Source organism: Camelus bactrianus, chromosome 4 (genome assembly GCF_048773025.1).
Source record: "Camelus bactrianus isolate YW-2024 breed Bactrian camel chromosome 4, ASM4877302v1, whole genome shotgun sequence".
Classification (NCBI taxonomy): Eukaryota; Metazoa; Chordata; class Mammalia; order Artiodactyla; family Camelidae; genus Camelus; species Camelus bactrianus.
This window is the reverse complement of record NC_133542.1, coordinates 97,879,003-97,899,247: the sequence shown is the minus strand read 5'-3', so window position 1 is coordinate 97,899,247 and position 20,245 is coordinate 97,879,003. Positions and strand designations below refer to the sequence as shown.

Sequence of the window (20,245 nt, the reverse complement as noted above, 5' to 3'; positions counted from 1 at the left end):
TGAACCCAGGACCTTGTGCATACTAAGCATGTGCTCTACCACTGGGCTGTACCCTCTCTCCACCAATGCATGTTCTTCTGTGACCTGTGGTAATCTTCAGTGCCCTGTGAGAAACTCTGATGTGGAGACTGGTCTTAACTAAGGTGGACAGGGTGGTGGAAGAACACAGGTGGACAAGACCCAGATACAGCATGCCCTCCAGGCTCCACTGCTAGATCTCAGGGCTTTGGCAAACTCCAAAAACAAATGGATTGGATTCCCCTGATACTCCTAGTTATTCTTAAGAGCAGGATTCCAAGATCAAACTGTTTATTAGCCCCTAGACAATCAATTTTGATGACAACTGTACAAACAAGATCCAGAAAGGAAATACAGAGTAAAGAGGGAAAATAAAATTAAAACACAACATGATGGCTCTGCACACCATCATGATGACAGTGTGCCAATAACTGAGGGAAGTGAGTGACAACTTGCTGCAACTCAGACACTCAAAGTGGGAAAATGTCATGTTCTCTCTAGAGATGAAGTGTTGGGAGTTTCAAAGACCAGAGCAAAAGCCATCAACTACAGGAGCCAGAAAAGTCTTAGGGGGAGAGGCAGGTACTTCAGGGCATCACATCCATTCCTGCCTTAGAAGGTTCTAAAGCAAGAGGAGAGGGGTTACAAGAGCAAGATATTGAAGATACAGAGAAGAAATAAAGACAAAACCAGAGAAATGGAATAGCAGAGAAGTAAGGAGAATTTTGGTTATCTTGGGTCACATGCCAGTGGAAGTAATGATTTTTACGTAGCAGTCTCCTAACTGGTGCTGCCACTTCCACGTTCTATCGTTCTTCATATGCCTGCTGCACTGCTACAAGAACAGGTGTCCCAGAGGCCGCTTTTATTATGTGCCTCTCAAAGCACTGTACTCACTTTCCATGGCTTCTGCAATGAAATGCAAATACTCTGACACAACAGCCAGGACCCTCTGTAATCTCATTTTTCCTTATTCATTACTGCAGGAAATTCATGCCCTGACCACTCACTACATGACTATACTGTGGTAAGCAATGGGTAAGGCACAAAAAATGGATCAACCATGGGCTTTGCTTGGGAGACAGCTCTTCCACTACCCATCTCACAAAAGACTGAAGCTAAAGTAAAACATAAGGCAGCTTTTGATTAAATGCCAATTATGCAGACTGTCAACAGTCGCTATGCAAATTAAGCAAATGGAAAATCAGTATATGGTCTAATAGAAAAGTGAAATTTCCTGAAGAAATAACTCAGTTTATCATCATCATTTACAGTTAATAACAATTATGATGGTTTTCCTGAAGTCCAGTGATGAGCTCAACTATTCCCCTTTACTCATGAGCAAGTGAATAATGTTTCTTAGGATTTGACTTGGTTTCTGCATAAAGGAAAACCTAAGATATGGGGTTCTAATTCCTAGTTGTTATAAATTCTCTGGACCTTAGAGAATCCAACTACTTGTTGACTACTACTTAATTTCTGCTGATCATCATAGTTCATGATATCATGAGTTCTGCTTATCTAGCAAGTTTTATTAAGAAATTAATCAAAAATTGATATTCGACAGATGAGTCTTTAAAAAATTGCTTATATTCTTTTAAAAAATAATTGCTTATAAAAATAACTACAGAAAAATAGTTTTAAAAGTGAAGTTATTTACAAGACAGAGACAGCCTCGTGGATGTAGAGAGCAAACTATGGTTGCTGGGGAGGTTGGGGTGGGAAGGGATGGATTGGGAGTTTGAGATTTACAGGTACTAACTGATATATATGAAATAGATGGACAACGGGTTCAAGCCATATGGCACAGGGAACTGTATTCAATATCTTGTGGTAACTTACAGTGAAAAAGAGTATGAAAATGAATATACGTATGTTCATGTATGACTGAAGCACTATGCTATACATCAGAAATTAACACAACATTGTGAACTGAGTATACTTCAATAAAAAGATATATTTCTATATACAAAAAATACAATATTTTCATTGATGTAAGTATGAACATGCATAATAGTTTGGGAGTTACCCTGGGTATTTCTTTAATTCTATATGGAAAGTCTTCCTCATACAACATAGAACATGGATAATTGAATTTGCATTGATGGTTGAATCCATGTTTTCAACCTAACCAAACTCCAACTTTCCACATTAATGATCAAAGAAACATTTAACTATTTCAATGCTAAAAACTGAGAAGGTGCTGTAAGTCCACAACCTAACCTTTAGGAAGGAAAATATGCCCACAGAGTCAAGAAGAATCCTGCCCCTTCTCCAAAAAACAGAGACAAATTTAGAAACAATAAAAGGCAAATCCCAAGTCTTTGGGTAGTGAAGAGGCTGCTGGCACCATAGGAGCTCAAGTTCCTAGCTGAGTCTTAGAGGGGTCAACATGCTCAATAAAAAGGGAAGGGGGTAGTGACAACAAACTCACAATAGATACGTGCCAGATGGAGCATTAGGAGAGGTCTGCAACTCCACACTTTCCTAAAAACACAGGAATACAACTCTCCTAGGCAGAGTGGCACTTTTCCATGTGCTGAGACTGCTCCTTCTTTACTTAACACAGGCCACTGCCTCTCCACACTGACTACCTAAAGTGTATTCCCCTACCTTTCTCCAAACTCACATGCACAGAGGCAATATGTATTTTATCACTATTAAGCTATTACATATAAATTGTATTGATTTTTTCAATTAAGTAGAATCTGAGAATTTAAGGCAGATACAACCAATATCCCACTCATGTTTTCTCCTTTGCTGAATTGTTCACAAAAAGAACATATTTATAACCCAGTATGACACATCTAAGCTTTTTTGAATAGCAAGATAATATTAGCTCTTATCAACTGAACCTCTGCATGGGCAAAAATGAATGCATACCCTAGTGCAGGACTTCTCTTAAAACCCTGCAATTAAAACACCAGCTTAATTGACAATATCACTCACTTGCCAACTCTTGCTCTAATTCATAATGCTTGTGCGTGTGCCCTAGATATGTCCAAGCCGACTGAGGAATTAGGAGTAATTTTTAAAATTTCCTTCTGTTCATCTGTATAACCCAAACTTTCTAAAATAAATACCTACAAATTTAGATTCTTTTTTAAGATACAGAGAGATATGTAAATACCAGAAAGGAAACTAGCTACATGCAAACTATGTTTAACCATATCCTACAAATTTTGAAAATGAACATCAAATGTGGACGATTTATCTTACTGGACTTTAAAACATGATAAACAGTAACCATGATATTGTGGCAGTGGCATAAAGACAGACAAACAGATAAAGGGACCATGATGGAGAGTCGAAAAGCAGGCACAAATTTATATTAATAATTGTTCTTCAGCAAAGACAACAAAGCAATTCATTGGGGACAGCAAAGTCTTTACAACAAATGGGGAGGAACAACTGAATACCCGTGTGGAAAAAGATGAGTCTTAACCTCTACTTCATACCATACGTCATAATTACTCCAAGAAGGAATATAGATCTGAATGCAATAGTTCAAGCTACGAAGCTTTTAAAGAAATCAGAGAAGGCTATGTTTGTAACCACGGAAAGGAAAATGTGCCTCAGACCACAAAAGGCAAAAACTTAATATTTTTATCAAAATTAAAAACTTCTGCCAATGGAAAAAATATTGTTTAAAAATGAAAGGCAAGGCAAAGATTGGGAGGAAATGCCTGTGAAACATAAAGCTGGCAAAAGACTTCTATCCTGAAGGTATAAATAACTCCTACAAATAGAGAAGACCGATAACCCACTTTCAGGATGGGCAATACACTAAACCAAGAGTTCACATGTGAAGGTGTCTGAATAGCCAATGAGGGAACAAAGAAGTGCACAACATTAGTCGTACGTGGGAAATGCAAATCAAGACAAGATGCCACTACACACCAACTAGAACGGCTTAAATTAAATACACTGCCCACACTCAACATCGGCAAGGATGTGTAGCCAGCGAAGAGCTCGTCCATCTCTGGTGGAAATGTGAAATGGTACCACCAGTCTGAGGAAGAGTCTGGCAATTTCTTATCGCATTAAATATACTCTTATCTACTGACTCAGCAATTCTACTCTCAGGCATATAAATAAAAGAAATGAAAACATATGCCCATGAAAAGATTTATACAAGAATGTTTATAGCAGACCTATTCATAATCCCTCAAATGGGAAGTAACTCAAATGTCATCAATAGGAGAGTGAATACACAAATAATGGTATATTCGTGCCATGGAATATTATTCAACTATAAAAAGGAACAAACCACTAAAATATACTACGACATAGATGAATCTCAAAAACATTACACTGCATGAAATAAACCAGTGCAAGTAACTGCAAACTGTATGATTACACTCACCTGGAGTTCTAGAACAGACAAAATTAATCTTTGGCAGGAGTTGGGGTGATTGAGTGACCAGGGAACTTTCTAGGATGATGGACATATTTTATATCTTAATAGAGTATGGGTTACATTTGTACATTTCAATGTATGTAAATTTTGCCTAAAAAAACTATAAAAAATAATACAGTGGAGACAGTAGTAGAGACAAAACAAGAACAACAAAAACACTAAAAAATTATTTAAGCCAGGTAGTGGGTACACTATCCTGTTTGCTTTGTATATGTTTAAATTTTTCTACTATAAAATGTAAGGGACAACAGTCTTAGCAATTTTCTTACACAGAGAATTGCACTTCTTTTTAGAAGCCTCCAATCTAATTATGCACAATGCCTGGTAATATTCACCCACTGTAACAGAAAACTACATTCCAAAAAATTTTTAGTAATTCTCCACTTTGTAAAATTTCACATGCCTCGTTGTAATTACATAAAAAACCCTAAAAAATATCAATAAAGAAACATTGCACATTAGACTGTCTAGAATACTCTGACTTTCACTTTCCACAAGACAATGTATACATTTCAGATACTAACAAAATCTAACTCTGTAGATTAATTATATATAAGAAAAAAAATCACCAGGTGAAGATGTTATAATTTTTACAGATCAAAATGGGAAACAGGAGAACTGGGAAGAATATTTGTTTTTGAAAAGGATATGTGGTATTAACCAAATTCATTCTTCAAATTATATTAAAAATATTTTTGATATTCACATTATATTTATAGTTCCTAAAATAATAATAAACAATTATATACTTTAATGGTATAAATATATAACTTTAATTGAAGGGAATATTTTTGTCCTTTACCCTTTTTTATAGATTTTCTCTACCCCAATCAGAATCAACCAGACAGTTTGAAAGTTTGTAAGTTTCCTTAACCTCATTCTCTTTATTCTTTTTTGTATCAATATTTCTCCCACGCATGCTATCATATCGATTCCTAGACTCTCAGTTGCTATTTTATTCAAATCTTTGCCTTTTCCTTTCATAATATTCACCTTTTAGCAAGCTTTATAAGCTACTATAATTGAGTCTTTGACAGTGACTCCAAATTGCACGATATATTCCTTAATTCTAGATAGTATATATGCATTCACTTAACACCAATTTGCTGTATCCACATTTAACCTTCTCTTTCAAGCAAGTGTTGTTTCAATTGCACAGTCATAAAAAAATCATTTTCCCTTACTCCGTGTTAAATAATTGTTTGAAAGCTGATCATATTTACATATGAGACTCTTGACAATGCGCTCTCAGAGTCTGTTAGTAGAAATGACACTGTTACTATATCCAGGTGTCATGCAGCCAATCCCTTTCCTGCCATTGCTGAACTGGCTGTTGAAGTCCATGAACCAAATTCACAGTCTAGGTTGACAAAGTCTTCTGTGGAGCAGAAGTGTCTGCCAACCATGGCCGTCTTTTACACTATCTTCCAGGATAGAAATAGCAGAGAAGGATTAAAAAGAGTTATTTTTTCCTTCAAGACTGAATGAAGTATTTGCAAGAATATCACCATCCTCCTTCTTAATCAAAAATAAATTTGATGTCAAATTGTGATAAATAAATCCTGGGCTGATTTTAATGTTTAGTTACCAGTACGTAATCCCAATTTTTACAGTTCCCCTTTTTACAGTAAAACAGTGGTCATTCATAATTTTCTATCCTTAACGCCTTTGTTCTGAGTGGTAATATGTAGATAGTCGCTGACAATCTCAGAATTTAAAAAGATTCTGAAGTTCTCAAGTTCCATTCACATGAAGCATTTCCACTTAACTGTCCCCATTTCTCCCAACATTTATTATTGTGAAAACAAATCTACTTTGCCATCAATAGGCATATTCAGAGAAATTATCAAGTCAGACAAAGTTTGTGAATTTAAATATTGACTCTGGACCTACAGTACACATGCATGAAATTTAAACAATCTTTGGCAATTTCAACATGTTGATCTAACAATGCACAGCAAATGTGTGGTCTTTTGCTAGCTCCTGAATGTGTACTCCTGCGATCTGTGCACTGCTCACTACACAAATAAGGTCACCAAGAACATACAGCTAGATGTTTACTTCTGGGAATTCAGTCGTTCATCTTGCTGTCTAAATGTTGTCCATATGGAGGCTTTAATTATAGGCATACATTTTAGTTTATAGAATACTCATTTTACAGGTAACACTGAAGAAGCATTTATACTTATGCTAGTTTTTAGCTTAAGAACTAAAGTGATGAAGAGCCTTAGTCCACTAATTAATTCTAACCTTCAGTTCTTATTCCAGAGACTTTAAAGCTATAGGCACCATAAGATAGAAAACATCCATGTATTGATTGACAATACAAGGAAAATTGATCCTTTGCTTTCAGCTTTATCATTTTTTCCTTAATTTATCCCTAAGCACAAAAGTCAGGTTCAAATTCAAGACGGCGACAAAAGAGGATCCTAACTCACCTCCTCCCATGAGCACACAGAATCTACAGCTACACATGGAACGACCTCCTCTGAAAAACAAAAACAAAAAAACAAAAAAAAAAAACCAAAAAAAACCATGCTGAGCAGCTCCTAGGCCTCTGGCCCTCATGGAAGGTAGGAGAGGCTGAGACAGTTTCAGGATCAACCCCACTCCCTGAGGCAGTGACTCACCTCTGGAGGGAACAAAAATCCTGGAGCTTCTCCCTAGGGTGCAAAGGGTTTGGATCTCACATTAGGCACCCCAATTTTTTAGACTTGTACATGAGGGAGGAGCCCCCAACCATCTAGCTTTGAAAACCAACAGGACCTGTGCCAACAAGACCCACAATGCACTCAGGCAGGCCCCCGAAAGTGTGTCATCATCACATCGAGATGTGAGAAATGGCCCTGACAGGCCTGGTGCTCAGGCTCACCAGCCCCAGCCCCAGCAGGGAGGAGTGGGGGAGGGACGGATGCCCAGGGCTGGCATGGGAGGGGCTCATCTGCTTGTCTGGGAGCATCACCCTGAGGGGCAGGCATCTGATGTGACAGACTTTCAGGGGCCTGCGGGGGTGCTTTGCCTCACTTCAGACGGCAGACACCAACTTTTTTTGTTGTTTCTTTTAAGCCCTAGGTAGAAAATTCATCTACTAATACAGTAACGTGAAAGCTTCAGTCTGGAAATTAATCATTGTCTCCCACCCCCTCCACAGTCACAGACACAGCCCGGAGGCTTCTGTCTCCAGCTTCAGCTGGGACCCCAGGCCTGAGCACAGCTGCTTCTCTGAGTCTTCTTCTCATTGCTCTGCTTAGTTGATCCACTGTTTACTCAGGCTTATGTCTTTCTCACTTGGAGATTCACTCCTCATTTTAGCAAGATTCAATATCTAAGAAGACTGTGTGGAGGTAAACTCTCTGAGTCCTTCAAGGTATGGCAGCTTTAGTTTTGCATTCACTCCTGTTTAATAATATGGCTGGCCTAAGTATTCTAGGTTTAAAGACTTTTTCACTTAGAACTTTAAAAGCATTGCTCCATAGTAACAGCCGTGGTACTGACGACACGCCCAGACTAGCTGTGTCTTGTCGTGTATGTTACTTTCTCTTAAGAAAGCTTTAGAATTCTCTACATTTGACTTCCTGAAATTTCTCAGTGACGTCGATGTTTAGACCTTTTTCCATGTAGAGGGACTACCTTATGTAGAGGGAAACATGTGTCTCCCTTCAGCTCTAGAAGTTTAGCTTAAAATTCCATCCTTCAGGGAGTGTTTTCCACCCCACTTTGTCAGCACTCTAATGAAAATCTGATCCATTGAAAATTGAACACAGCTCTTCTGACACCTTGATTCTGTCCCACTGAGACCCCTGTTGGATTTCTAACCTCCAGTCCTGTAAAATAATACGTTTGGGTTATTCTAAATCACCAACTTTGTGGTAGTTTGATTCAGCAGCAGTAGAAAACTAATACAGATGTTGGTAATGCAAGTCGAGTGCTACTGTAACACACAGAAAAATATGGAAGTGGCTTTAGAATTGGGTAGTGGGCAGAGGCTGCAAGAATTTTGAGGCACATGATGGAAAAAGCCTAGAGCAATTTGAATTGACCATTAGTAGAAAAATGGGTAATACTGATTTTTGCCAGGAGGGACTCATCAGAAGGAAGTGAGGAGCCTGGCAGACAAATCGTCACTTTGGAGAACGCCTAAATCAGCCTGCTGGGAGAAATACTGTAGACATGAAAGGTGCTGCTAGCAAAAGCTTGGAAGGAAATAAGCAACGTATTAGCAGCTCTGTTAGTCTTCCTTTTCATGTGCAGAATTTCATGCATAGTGTCATTCTATGAGTAGAATACCATGGTATTCATGTATTCCTGAATTTTTCTAAGTTGTTAATTAAAAAGAGGGTAGGGGAGGAAGAGAGGTGGTTTAATTGTTTCCTCCATGGTAATTTTTTCTATTTGTTTATCTTGTAACAACATTCACTGCTTTTCTAATTCTTTTAGGTGGTAGGTTAAGTTGTCTATTTGAGATTGTTGGTTTCTGAGGAAGGCCTGAATCGCTATGAACTTCCCTCCTAGGATTGCTTCTGCTGCATCCCAGAGCTTTTGAGTGGTTGTGTTTTTATCTTGTAACAACATTCATTACTTTGCAGACTTTCCTCATATGTCCGGGAAAGAGAATCCTTGTGACACAGTGGCAGATAGTTCAGCAGAATTGTGTTCTGTAGTCATGTAGCAGCTGTAAGTGATAAACATGGACATTTCACTGAGGAGATTCCAAGCAAGGTGCTGAAATCTAAACAGTTTTCTTGTTGCTGTTCCTCATAAAATATGAGAAGAAAGAGACAATAAATTCAAGGAAGAACTGTTACACATAACGAAACAGGACTCGATACTTTGGGAAATTCTTAGCCTATTCATATTGCAAAAGATGCTGAAATAAAGAGGTCCCACTCAGGAAATTGTGCTCTAGAGAATGTTACTGAATAGTTTCACTAATAACCAGGAAAAAAAGGTCAGAGTATTCAGGTACTTAAAAGGTTAAGCATGCAATTCATAATGCCCTCAGCAAGCTAAGAAGCCAGGAACAGAGATGGGAATATCCAGGGAAGATCTGTGGAGGAGGAACCTCTGGCCCAGGGAAGTGAATTCCAAGACATCCATGAGACATCTATTAAGTCCTTGAGAATGTGAGCCATCAGAACACTGCCAGCTTGACTGAAAAGGACAGAGAGGATAAAAGAGGCTGTCTTTTTATTATCATTAATAGTACAGTGTAATTTGTTCTAAAAACCTAGTTTAATCCTTGTCCTCTATCTTCAGATCCAGGTTCAGTATTTCTGGCACAACTCCTTCATATGCAGTATTGTGTATTTCCATCATAAAGTACATATTGCCTGATTATTTTTGTGTGTGATGCCCTCTGACAATGGATGATTATTGTCTAAGCTGTTAATTCACAAGGAGTTGCAAAGCAGGATGATATTCTATCATTCCTTCCTCATGTACTATTACTCATTGCTGCTAAAATACAGTTTACAAAAATGTAACATTGTAACTCTCATGTAAATTTAGCATAAACACGTCTAGGATTTTACTCAACTCATTAAGGAAGAGAAGAGTTAGGTAAAGAGCAGTTCAAAGTACATGTTTGAGGTGCTACGGATTTATTTTCAATTTAGTAATGTTAGAGTCATGTTTGCTAGGTTATATACCAGACTGGTTGGTATCGTACTTTAGGGCTTTTCTTTTCCACTGAACAAAAACTATTTGCTTACCTACTAGATAAAAATCTACAGAACAACAGGTAACATCAGAAAGCCCGGGACCTTTAAACAGCAGTCTTAACATTGCTTAGCCTCATTTATCTTTTTGAAGGCAAACCTCCCCTCATCAACTCTGACCATGGGGAGGTACAGTTCATTTAGAAAGGCAGGGCAAATCCTGGGTCCTTTCCCTCTTTTCACCTGTGTTCAGAACAATGTGCTTTTTTTTAGAATGTGCAACATTATGAAATCATGGATTTTCACATTTGATGTGTTCAGCCCTTTGTAATTACTATCCACATTTATTTAACCCTCTAACTTCTTAAATAAATGGAAGCATATCAAATATATTTTTAAAGAGATTAATAAAGAAAAAGCTAGTAAAAAGTGACTGTGAGAAGGACCAATGCAAATTTTGCCAGTAAGAGAGATCTTCTAAATCTTAGTGTGCTTGTGAAAGCTAATTCTATGGAGAACTGGGTGCTGTGTAGAACATAAAAGATATGAAGAGGACAATCAGAGATTCTCAGATCTTCATTCATATTTCACAGTAAAATGAAACACAAAGTGCTAATCCTAGAAAATTTCATCCTTAACATCTGAAATGAGTAGAATCAAAACTTTCACACGGGACTGTAAACATCAGGATTTTGATTAGTCAACTTAGCATGTGTGTGTAGATTATTAAAACTAGTAACATACAGTAAATATAAATGTCCTTTTATGCATTGCGACATCCCTATTAGCTTTCTGAGTCAAGCCATACTTTTCAGGTTGTTTGGGATGGGCTGACAGGCACACCTCCCTCCTTCTAAGCCATAAAATTCCTGAGTTTTTCCTGTAGAAGTCACTGAATTCATTTCCTTCAGCTGTGTTTTCCTAATGCAAAAGCTAACATTTCCTTGGGGTAAATAGCTTTTAACTTTCCTTCCTGACACTCGAACTCTCAGGGGAATATAAGAGATGGACACTGTTCAAGATGTTAAGATGTGAGGATGCAAATGTGTCTGGTTCTTAAATAGAAGCTGTCTTGCGAGATTGTCTCAATGAGTCTCAGGTGACTGAAGACAGATGTGATACATGTAATTGAAATGCTATTATTTATAAGACATTTTAATATACCTCTGTGATTTACAGCAAAAAATATTTATACCTTTATTTTTAAGTGTAATACTCTTCACTGAAAGTCAGCCAGCATTAGTTTCTCAGAAGCTTATGAGCAACTAGTCTATTCATTGTCTTCACTTGGACTCCTGAGTCTCACAATTTTGGGGGGACGCCTTTCACCTCCTGCATAATTCCTTCTTACTCACCTTTTCAGACTTCTCCTCACTTACTCCAAGTATCAGGCTGCTCCGGGGCCAAGTCTTTGAATCTGTTCTCTTTCCTGTCTAGACTCGGTCCCTTACTGATCTCACCCCACGTCAAGGCATAAAGACCATCTCTACATGTAGGAGCTCCAGCTCTGTATCTCTAGCTCCGCTCTCCCCAGTGAACTTTGGGAGTACGTCCAAAGTCAGCTCCATTTTCAAATTTCTCAGGCCAAATATTCAGGCATCACCTGGATGTTTCCACACATCACCCTACACGGCATTCATCAGTAAATCTGGGAGGTTCCAATTTCAAAACATGTCCATAATTCAACCACTTCTCACCATCTCCACTGCTCTCACCCTGGACCAAGTCACCATCCCATCTCCTCAGAATATGGTATGATTTCCTGTCTGGTACATCAGGCAATTCCAGGTGGAAAAAAGATGGCAAATGTGAGTCATTAAAAAGGACTTAATAAAGGAACCACTGACAAAGGTGTGAGCAGAGAGAAGAAGAAAAACAAAGGATCACGTGACACCCCAGTGCCAGCACTAGCAGGAAGACGTTACTACCTTCAGGCCGAGGAATTGTTACAGGAAAGCAGTAAAGTAGCTAAATGTGCAGGGCCATTGGCAGAACTGGGCCCCGATGGATGGACACAGCCAGCCAGTGGCGACCTGTACCAGCAGGAGAAGGGGTAATAAAGATATAAATTTCACTCATCTCCCAGAATCTCCTGTGAGTGTCTCTCATCAGTTGAGCCCAATGCAAGTCAGCCTCAAAGAAGCCACTCAGGAGTTAACATATGTCACAAGTCACTCCTGCGGGGCACAAAGCAGGAAGAGAAGGGTGGGGAGTGATCACCATTATTCTCCCTTGCTCCTGCACTTGCTCCTTTTTTTTTTCTTTTTTTAAACACACAGCCTGGTAGGTTTTGTTAAAGACATGAGGCAGACCTTGTCAGACGACTGCCCGAGCTCCCGGTGAGTTTCTATCCATCAGCGTAGACGTCTCCGAGGCCCCGCCTCCAGAGCCCCTCTTCCTGTGAGGGCCTTTTCTTACTGCTCTCTTGTGCAACTTTCTTGAGCTGCACCACTCTCCTTGTGGTTTCTCGGCCATTCCAGGCACTCACCTGCTTCAGGGCCTCTCTAATTTTCTTCCTTCAGCGTGAGCTCTCTGCCTCCAATATTCCTTGTGATTCACTTCAACTTTTACTCATACGTCCCCCTCTCTGCAAGGCCTTTCCTGGCCACCTATCTAATTTACACCAGTATTCGCATCAAGTCCTGGCTTGCTTTTCTCATTAGAAAAAATTATTTCCTATTCTATTTCTACCGTCTAATATACTTTATATTGTATGTCAACTTAAATATCTAATGTATTTACTTTAATGTAAGCTCCCTGGGGATGAAAACTGTTCTCTTTGCTTCCCTGATGTTTTCCCAGTGCCTACAGCAGTACCAACACAGAGTAGGTGCTCAGTTAGTATTTGCTTAATGAATGAATGAAAACAAAAATGGACAGAACCCTTCTTTTCCCCCAAGCATTTTCATATGATAAAATATGTGAAATCTTGCGAGTGCTGCAGTGTTTCATTTTCAATTGGTTTTACTCCTGCACTTAGATCAACAACCCACGTACCATTCCCTGCACCTGGCTATTTGTGATTACGAGGTCGAGCAGCCCATGTAACAATGCAGCCTATTGATTAAGAATAGTCAGATATTTAAGCACCAAGTAGCAGGAGAAGGAAAGTCTGCCCTCATTATTCAACTTCAGTTAGTAGCTGTGAGTACAGTATCCTCTGGAAGGGTGGCAGGCCCTTAGCTATTTAAATTCAGAATGTACAGCTAACAGCAAACTGTAGGAAAGTGCATCTGATGTGGGTGGTAATACAAAGGAGAATTAACAAGGAAAAATGTGTCCCAACGCTTCAAACATTATCGCATGCCTTGGAGACATACAGTCTCTCAGTAGGCAAGTCAGAAACAAGTCGCAGTGACTGGCCCTTTAGTCTGTCTCTATTTAGCAAATCATTTTGCCTCCTCTTTGCAAGATCACATTTGTTTATCTTCAAAGAGCTGGATTATAAAGTCTGCTTAAATAAACTAAGTTATTTCAATTTAGAAATATATGAGTGAAGATCTAACCATGTTTCTTTTAATTTTTTTTATTATTAAAATGTAGTCAATTTAGGTGTTAATTTCAGGTATACAGCAAACAAATTCAGTTATATATAAATATTTTTTTCAGTTTCTTTTCCATTACAGCTTGTTACAAGAAACTGAACATAGTTCCCTGTGCTATACAGTGGGTCCTTGTTGTTTAGCTACAGCAACGTGTATCTGTTAATCGCAAACACCTAATCTATCCCTCCCCTCTCCTCCCCTCCAGTAACCACAGTTTGTTTTCTATGTCTGTGAGACTTTCTGGTTTGTAAATAAAATTTAAACATGGTATTTACATTCAAGTAAAATCCCTTCTGCTTTGCTTTTCCCATATGCACAATATTAAAGAACATAGAGATTACATAATTGCCCTTAAGGATTTTATCTATCTGATACCTATTTAGGAATAGAATTTAGGAAAAAAAGAAAAAAAAATAAGAGAGAGAGAGAGAAAGAATTTTAAAAGAAGGGAGAAAGAGGGTTTGAAAACAGTGTATAATGAATAATAGAAGAGTGAGTTGAAGCAGAGTAGTAATCGGGTTGAGGTGTCCTTTTGAAACCTTTTCAAAAAAAGGGAGGGGAGATGAATAGATGTTTTTGAAACCTGTGTCTAATCAATAGCAGGACATCAAAATCCAAGAGAAATAGAAATGAATTAAGAAGTAAAGATTAAGAGAGTAATAGAACTTAGAGCAGGTAAAAACAGATTTAAAAAAAAAAGGGGGGGGTTTGTCGAGAATAAACAAGTGGGACCTAATGAAACTTACAAGCTTCTGCACAGCAAAGGAAACCAGAAATAAAACAAGAAGAAAACCTACGGAATGGGAGAAAATTTTTGCAAGTGAAACCGACAAAGTGTTGATCTCCAGAATATATAAGCAGCTCATATGACTCAATAAGAAAAAAGTAAACAACCCAATCCAAAAATGGGCAGAAGACCTAAACAAGCAATTCTCCAAGGAAGACATACAAATGATCAAAAAGCACATGAAAAAATGCTCAATATCACTAATTATCAGAGAAATGCAAATCAAAACTACAATGAGGTATCACCTCACACCAGTCAGAATGGCCGTCATTCAAAATCCACAAATGACAAATGCTGGAGGGGCTGTGGAGAAAGGGGAACCCTCCTACACTGCTGGTGGGAATGCAGTTTGGTGCAGCCACTATGGAAAACAGTGTGGAGATTCCTCAAAAGACTAGGAATAGACTTACCATATGACCCAGGAATCCTACTCCTGGGCTTGTATCCAGAAGGAAATCTACTTAAGGATGACACCTGCACCCCAATGTTCTATTTACTATTTATAATAGCCAAAACATGGAAACAGCCTAAATGTCCATCAACAGGTGACTGGATAAAGAAGCTGTGGTATATTTATACAATGGAATACTACTCAGCCATAAAAACCAACAACATAATGCCATTTGCAGCAACATGGATGCTCCTGGAGAATGTCATTCTAAGTGAAGTAAGCCAGAAAGAGAAAGAAAAATACCATATGAGATTCTTCATATGTGGAATCTAAAAAACAAAAACAAACAAACAAACAAACAAAAACAAAGCATAAATAAAGGACAGAAATAGACTCACAGACAGAGAATACAGACTTGTGGTTACCAGGGGGGTGGAGGGTGGGAAGGGATAGACTGGGATTTCAAAATTGTAGAATAGACTACAGTGTATAGCACTGGGAAATATACACAAAATGTTATGATAACTCACAGAGAAAAAAACGTGACAATGAGTGTGTATATGTCCATGAATAACTGAAAAATTGTGCTGAACCCTGGAATTTGACACAACATTGTAAAATGATTATAAATCAATAAAAAATGTTTAAAAAATAAAAAATAAAATGTGCTTAGACATTGAAAGTAGATCCATGTTTTACATATAGTTATCAATTTCTACAACAAAAAATTTAGAGAAGACTTCTAATCTACAGAAAAAAGTCATGAATTAGTTTTCCTTTATCAAACAATCAAACACAGACTCCTAAAAGTAATGGAGTCACACTTACTCGTTTCTGAGAAATCCTTCTTAATTGCTGACTTCGTATCCCCTCTCCTCCTGCTCATCAGTGTAGTCCATCTCTTTGATCTCTAAGTAGAAGCTCCTTAAGCCCTGAAATTAGAGGAACAGGAAACATGTTATACATTTCTGAATTGCCAAAGGGAAATGGTTATATAAAACTCTAAATAAATCTACTATGTAATACATAAAAATGCCAGGCAATAGCTGAGCTCAGGCTACCTATTTAAATATATACACTAATTAACTGAGAGACACTGAAGCTAAAGAACTCGGTCATTTCAAGGTCAAACACACACACACACACACAACATATTAGAGAAACTAAAAGCTTAAGATACTCATGAGAACTAAATAAATCACAATCATACTGTGAAATGCATGCACGAAAATGTCTGTTTGGGTGATCAGAGCATCAGAATTTTATAAGCTAAAATAAATTCTCAAGGTATATGAACTTGAATCTGGTAAGAAAAACCTGAAGAAAGTCTTGTATTCTAGTTTATATAATTATAAAATGATAGACTGACAGTTTTCAGACATGTTTCACATGCTTCTCCATTTTCTTTTGACACTTATTTTATGGAGAGACCTACTCTACTTGCCATTTCTTTACAGATTTTCTGTGTGATAACTTTAAAGATTTCTTCATCACCCTTGATATTAAGTGTCTACTTTTATCTTTCAAGTATTTTTCATAATTTTTGTCTTAATCCATATAAGAAACTTCTGTACTTTTATGGTATTCTGCAGCTGCACTAAAAAGTCTTGTTGAGCATTTATTCTGCCTGTAATTTGAAGGGCACATTTTCGGTAAGAACTTGGGTCTTTCCTGAACTCCTGAATAGTCTCTTACTCTCTTCCTTCATGTTTTTATTTTTATCAAACTTACGTAGTCACTACTTTAAAAGAGTCGTAGGATTATGTATATTTTCCTGTGAGAAGTAGCAGTTCACTGCCCTCCATACCCATCTTTTCAAACAAACCAACCTCCCCTCTTTTAGCACATTATTATGGTACTTTCTAGATCTCTTAATATTGCTAACTGATTTTTTCAGTTTTAAGCATTATCAATATTGACTTGTCACCATAGAGGGTGACTAAGCCTTCTTTCTTCCCTCTGCATTCCTCACACACCCATATACAAACCCTTTTGTGGCAAACACACCCTAAGGTGACCCCCTATGAGTCATAAACCCTAAACAACCCCTCCCCAAGTGCAGGCAGAACTTATGACCTGCTTCAAGTCCACAGAATACAGCAAAGCTGAAGGATTTTTACTGATGTGATTAAAGCCTCAAATTAGTAGAATTTGAGTTCATCAAAAGGAAGAATGTCCTGAGTAGGCTTGACTTAATTGGGTAAAATCCTTTGAGAGAGGGACTGGGGCACTCCCAAAGGTCAGAGACGTTTTCTTAATGACCTTAAAAGAAGCAAGCACCATGAGATCTACAGGTGCAAGAAATGAACTCTTCCAACTACCTGAGGGAGCTTAGAACCCGGTCTTTCCCCAGATGACAATACAGCCCAGCCTTGATGGAACTTCAGCCTTGACTGAAGCCTTGTGAGACCCCCAATCAAAGCAGCGAGCTAAGTTCTGCTTGCACTCCTGACCCACGGGAACTGTGAGCTAGTACAAGTGCATTGTTTGAAGACTAAATTTGAGTATTTTGTTACTCAGTAACAGAGAACTAGTATTCCTTCCCTTTGTAACCTCCCAAATTGCCAGCATTGGTCTTACTAATTTTGAGTGCTAGTATGAGTATGACATGTAAGTGCTTTTACTAACTGCAGTCAGCCACGGCTACCTTTCCTTCCTGCAGACGAGATAATCGCTGCTCTCTCTCCATCACCCCTCCTTTTTTTATTTTCTTTCTTTTTTTTGATATTCATCTTTTTGATATTTTGATTTTTTTTGACATTTCATCTTTTAGCTGTCTAATTTCCCCTCAAGAGAGTGAAATACATTAGTATTCTATCAGTTTCAGTGTCCTGGGACTATTCCAGAGGGTCTTTTGGTGCTGTAATCAGAACTCATCTCTCCCTAGTCCTAACACAAGCTATCATGCTGTCCCCTCCATCATGACCATCTTGACTTCTCTCCTGTGTTGCAGACATTGTTTCCTATGTCCTATGTGTTCCTCTCTCTTATCTCACTCTTGTCCTCTAGGAGCTTCATGTTTTTACTCTACCTACTGACTGCACTGACAGTTTGGCTGCATATAGAATTGTAGTGAGAAATAAACTCCCTTCACAAGGCTGAAACCTAACTGCCTAAGTACCTTCCAGGGGTCTTATTGGAAAGGACAAAGCTATTCTGATTCATTTTCCTCTATGTGTCACCTACTTTTTTCATCCCTGGAAGTTAAGAAACTTCTCTTCATCTAAAGTGTTTGAAATTTCAAATTGATGTGCCTTGGAGAGTTTACACCAAGATGATTTGCTTTTGCAAACTAGTCCATTTATGGTTGTTTCTCTTTTAATATTTTAATTTTCATTGTTATATATAGTCATCCCTCAGTACCTATGGGAGATTGGCTCCAGGACCCACCAAGGGCACCAAAATCTGCAAATGCTGAAGTTCCACAGTCAGCCCTCTGAATCTGCAGTTCTACATCTGCAGATTCAACCAACTGCAGATCATGCAGTACTACAGTATTTATTGAAAAAAAAAATCTGAATATAAGTGTTCAAACCATGCTGGTCAATAGAACAATTAAAGAAAAGCAATGGAATTTTAAATCATGGTCTATATTCATGAAAGACAAATTAATAAGCCACACAACTTTGCTAGACAGAATTTCTGAAGATATCTCACAATATCATGGCTGATTCTTTTCATTTTGTTTCTAGGATCCTCAGTGCATGGCAATGAGAGGAAAATTTCTCATCTAGTTAACATCATCCTAAAAACAATGAAAAATGGTAAAAATATGAATGTTTGATACTCATCCTCCCTCCAAAACAATTAAGTAAGATGAAAAGGAAAGTGTTTTACTTCTAATAGATGAAGAGCAAAAATATCTATTCATTTATAATTAGAGTAAGAACATTGCCAAAATGATATGTGAAAGCATCATGACTCATTTCTGTTATTAATTTACACCTGTTAAATATTGGAAATAAAACTGTCTGTCAATGATGGATTATGTCAAGGCCCTGAAAGTGAATGGAAACCTCAGAAAACAAAAATAAAATGTTGATATAATTTAAAACAATTAACTTTTTTTGAGGCATTAAAGAATCTGACTCAGAATGGCTTTGTTTTAATTATTAAGGTTCACACTTATCTCTTTATCTGTAATAGTTACCCAACTCTGTGATTGTTTTTAAAAATTAGTATACAAGCACTAATATCTGAAAGAATAAGGCAAGTAATATGCATTATTAAGTTTCTATTATTATAACCCAAGCCCTATTCATACTTTTCATTTTAATCCATATTACAAACTTCTGTGATATTTACAGAAAAGGAAACAGAGGGTCAGGGAGGTTAAGTACATTGCTCAGCTACACAGTGAGTAGGTGGCAAATGAGAATTCCAATGTAAGTCTATCCAACACACAAACCATTTTCTCCTACTCCATACATTTCAATTTTTGCTCAAATATCTTCACAGACTAATTTCAATAAATAAATGGTCAACTCTACTGACAAAAGTGTTAGTAAGAGTAATGGATGTACAGTTTCCACATGGTTTATACGAATACAAAAACTGACACAGAAAGAATAAGCCCGTGCCCTCTCCCTCCCCATCCTGAGGCTCAAGGATGGGCAGGTGTTTCCTTCACCTTCAAATAAAATGGACTTCCCACAAGGTTTTGTTTCTTTAGGAGATCCCAGAGTCCTGGGATCAGTCTTTGTCATAGGAGGGAAAACCCAAGACAAGTGCTTTAAGAGGGCTTTGATTTCCCCAAGCTTTTTAATCTCAAAATTAAGAGCAGTGCCCCTCAGTATGTCCCAGGAGTGGTCCCACTGGCATGCTCCTAGCCCTATTCCACATCCCCCCCAAGACTTCCCCCAGAAAAACTCAGGTCTCCACCTCATCCCCAGAAGTCACCAGAGCTTCACCTTAGAAAGCACTTGACTTTGCAATTATAAACTAAGGTCTCGCTACATGAAAACTGCAGGCAGTCTGGTTTCTTCTTTGCATGCATTAACTGCCTCACCTTGCAAAGCTAATTGAAACTGGAGCCTTGGAGGGACAATAGTCTGTGTTTTCTTACCAGGTGATAATTAGCTGTTCCAAAAAAAAAAAAAAAGTGGTAAGTTCTTTAAAAATCACTATCTACTAATTTAGAAAAAATACAGAAAAATGCGTTTCTTCTTTTAGGCACAAACGTGAAACGATGCTTTTTCTTACCATTTAGTAACGCCAATGCAAGGGATGCAGCACAAGACAGATGACGTGTTTTCTCTTCCCCCATAAAGCAGTTAAAGAATGGGAAAAGACCCGTTCTTCAGGCTGTGCTTCTGGCTCTGCAGACTCTTTCAGCCCCCCACCCCAAAGCCCAGCAGCTCTTAGTGTCAGAACATTTTCAGTCATCTAACGTTTAACTTCACTTTTTCATGTGTTTCTTGGTGGAGA

At 38.0% G+C, this 20,245-nt stretch overlaps 1 long non-coding RNA gene across 1 annotated transcript in view; it reads right to left on the bottom strand.

The window, feature by feature from the left end:
* Window positions 1-20,009, bottom strand: part of LOC141577560 (uncharacterized) — a 121,216-nt gene extending 101,207 nt beyond the window's left edge. The window contains exons 1-2 of the long non-coding RNA XR_012506815.1: window positions 19,827-20,009; window positions 15,647-15,750 (exon numbers count right to left, since the gene is read on the bottom strand). This is a non-coding gene — a long non-coding RNA (uncharacterized LOC141577560). The remainder of the gene's footprint in view (window positions 1-15,646; window positions 15,751-19,826) is intronic.
* Between the last annotated feature and the right edge of the window lie 236 nt (window positions 20,010-20,245).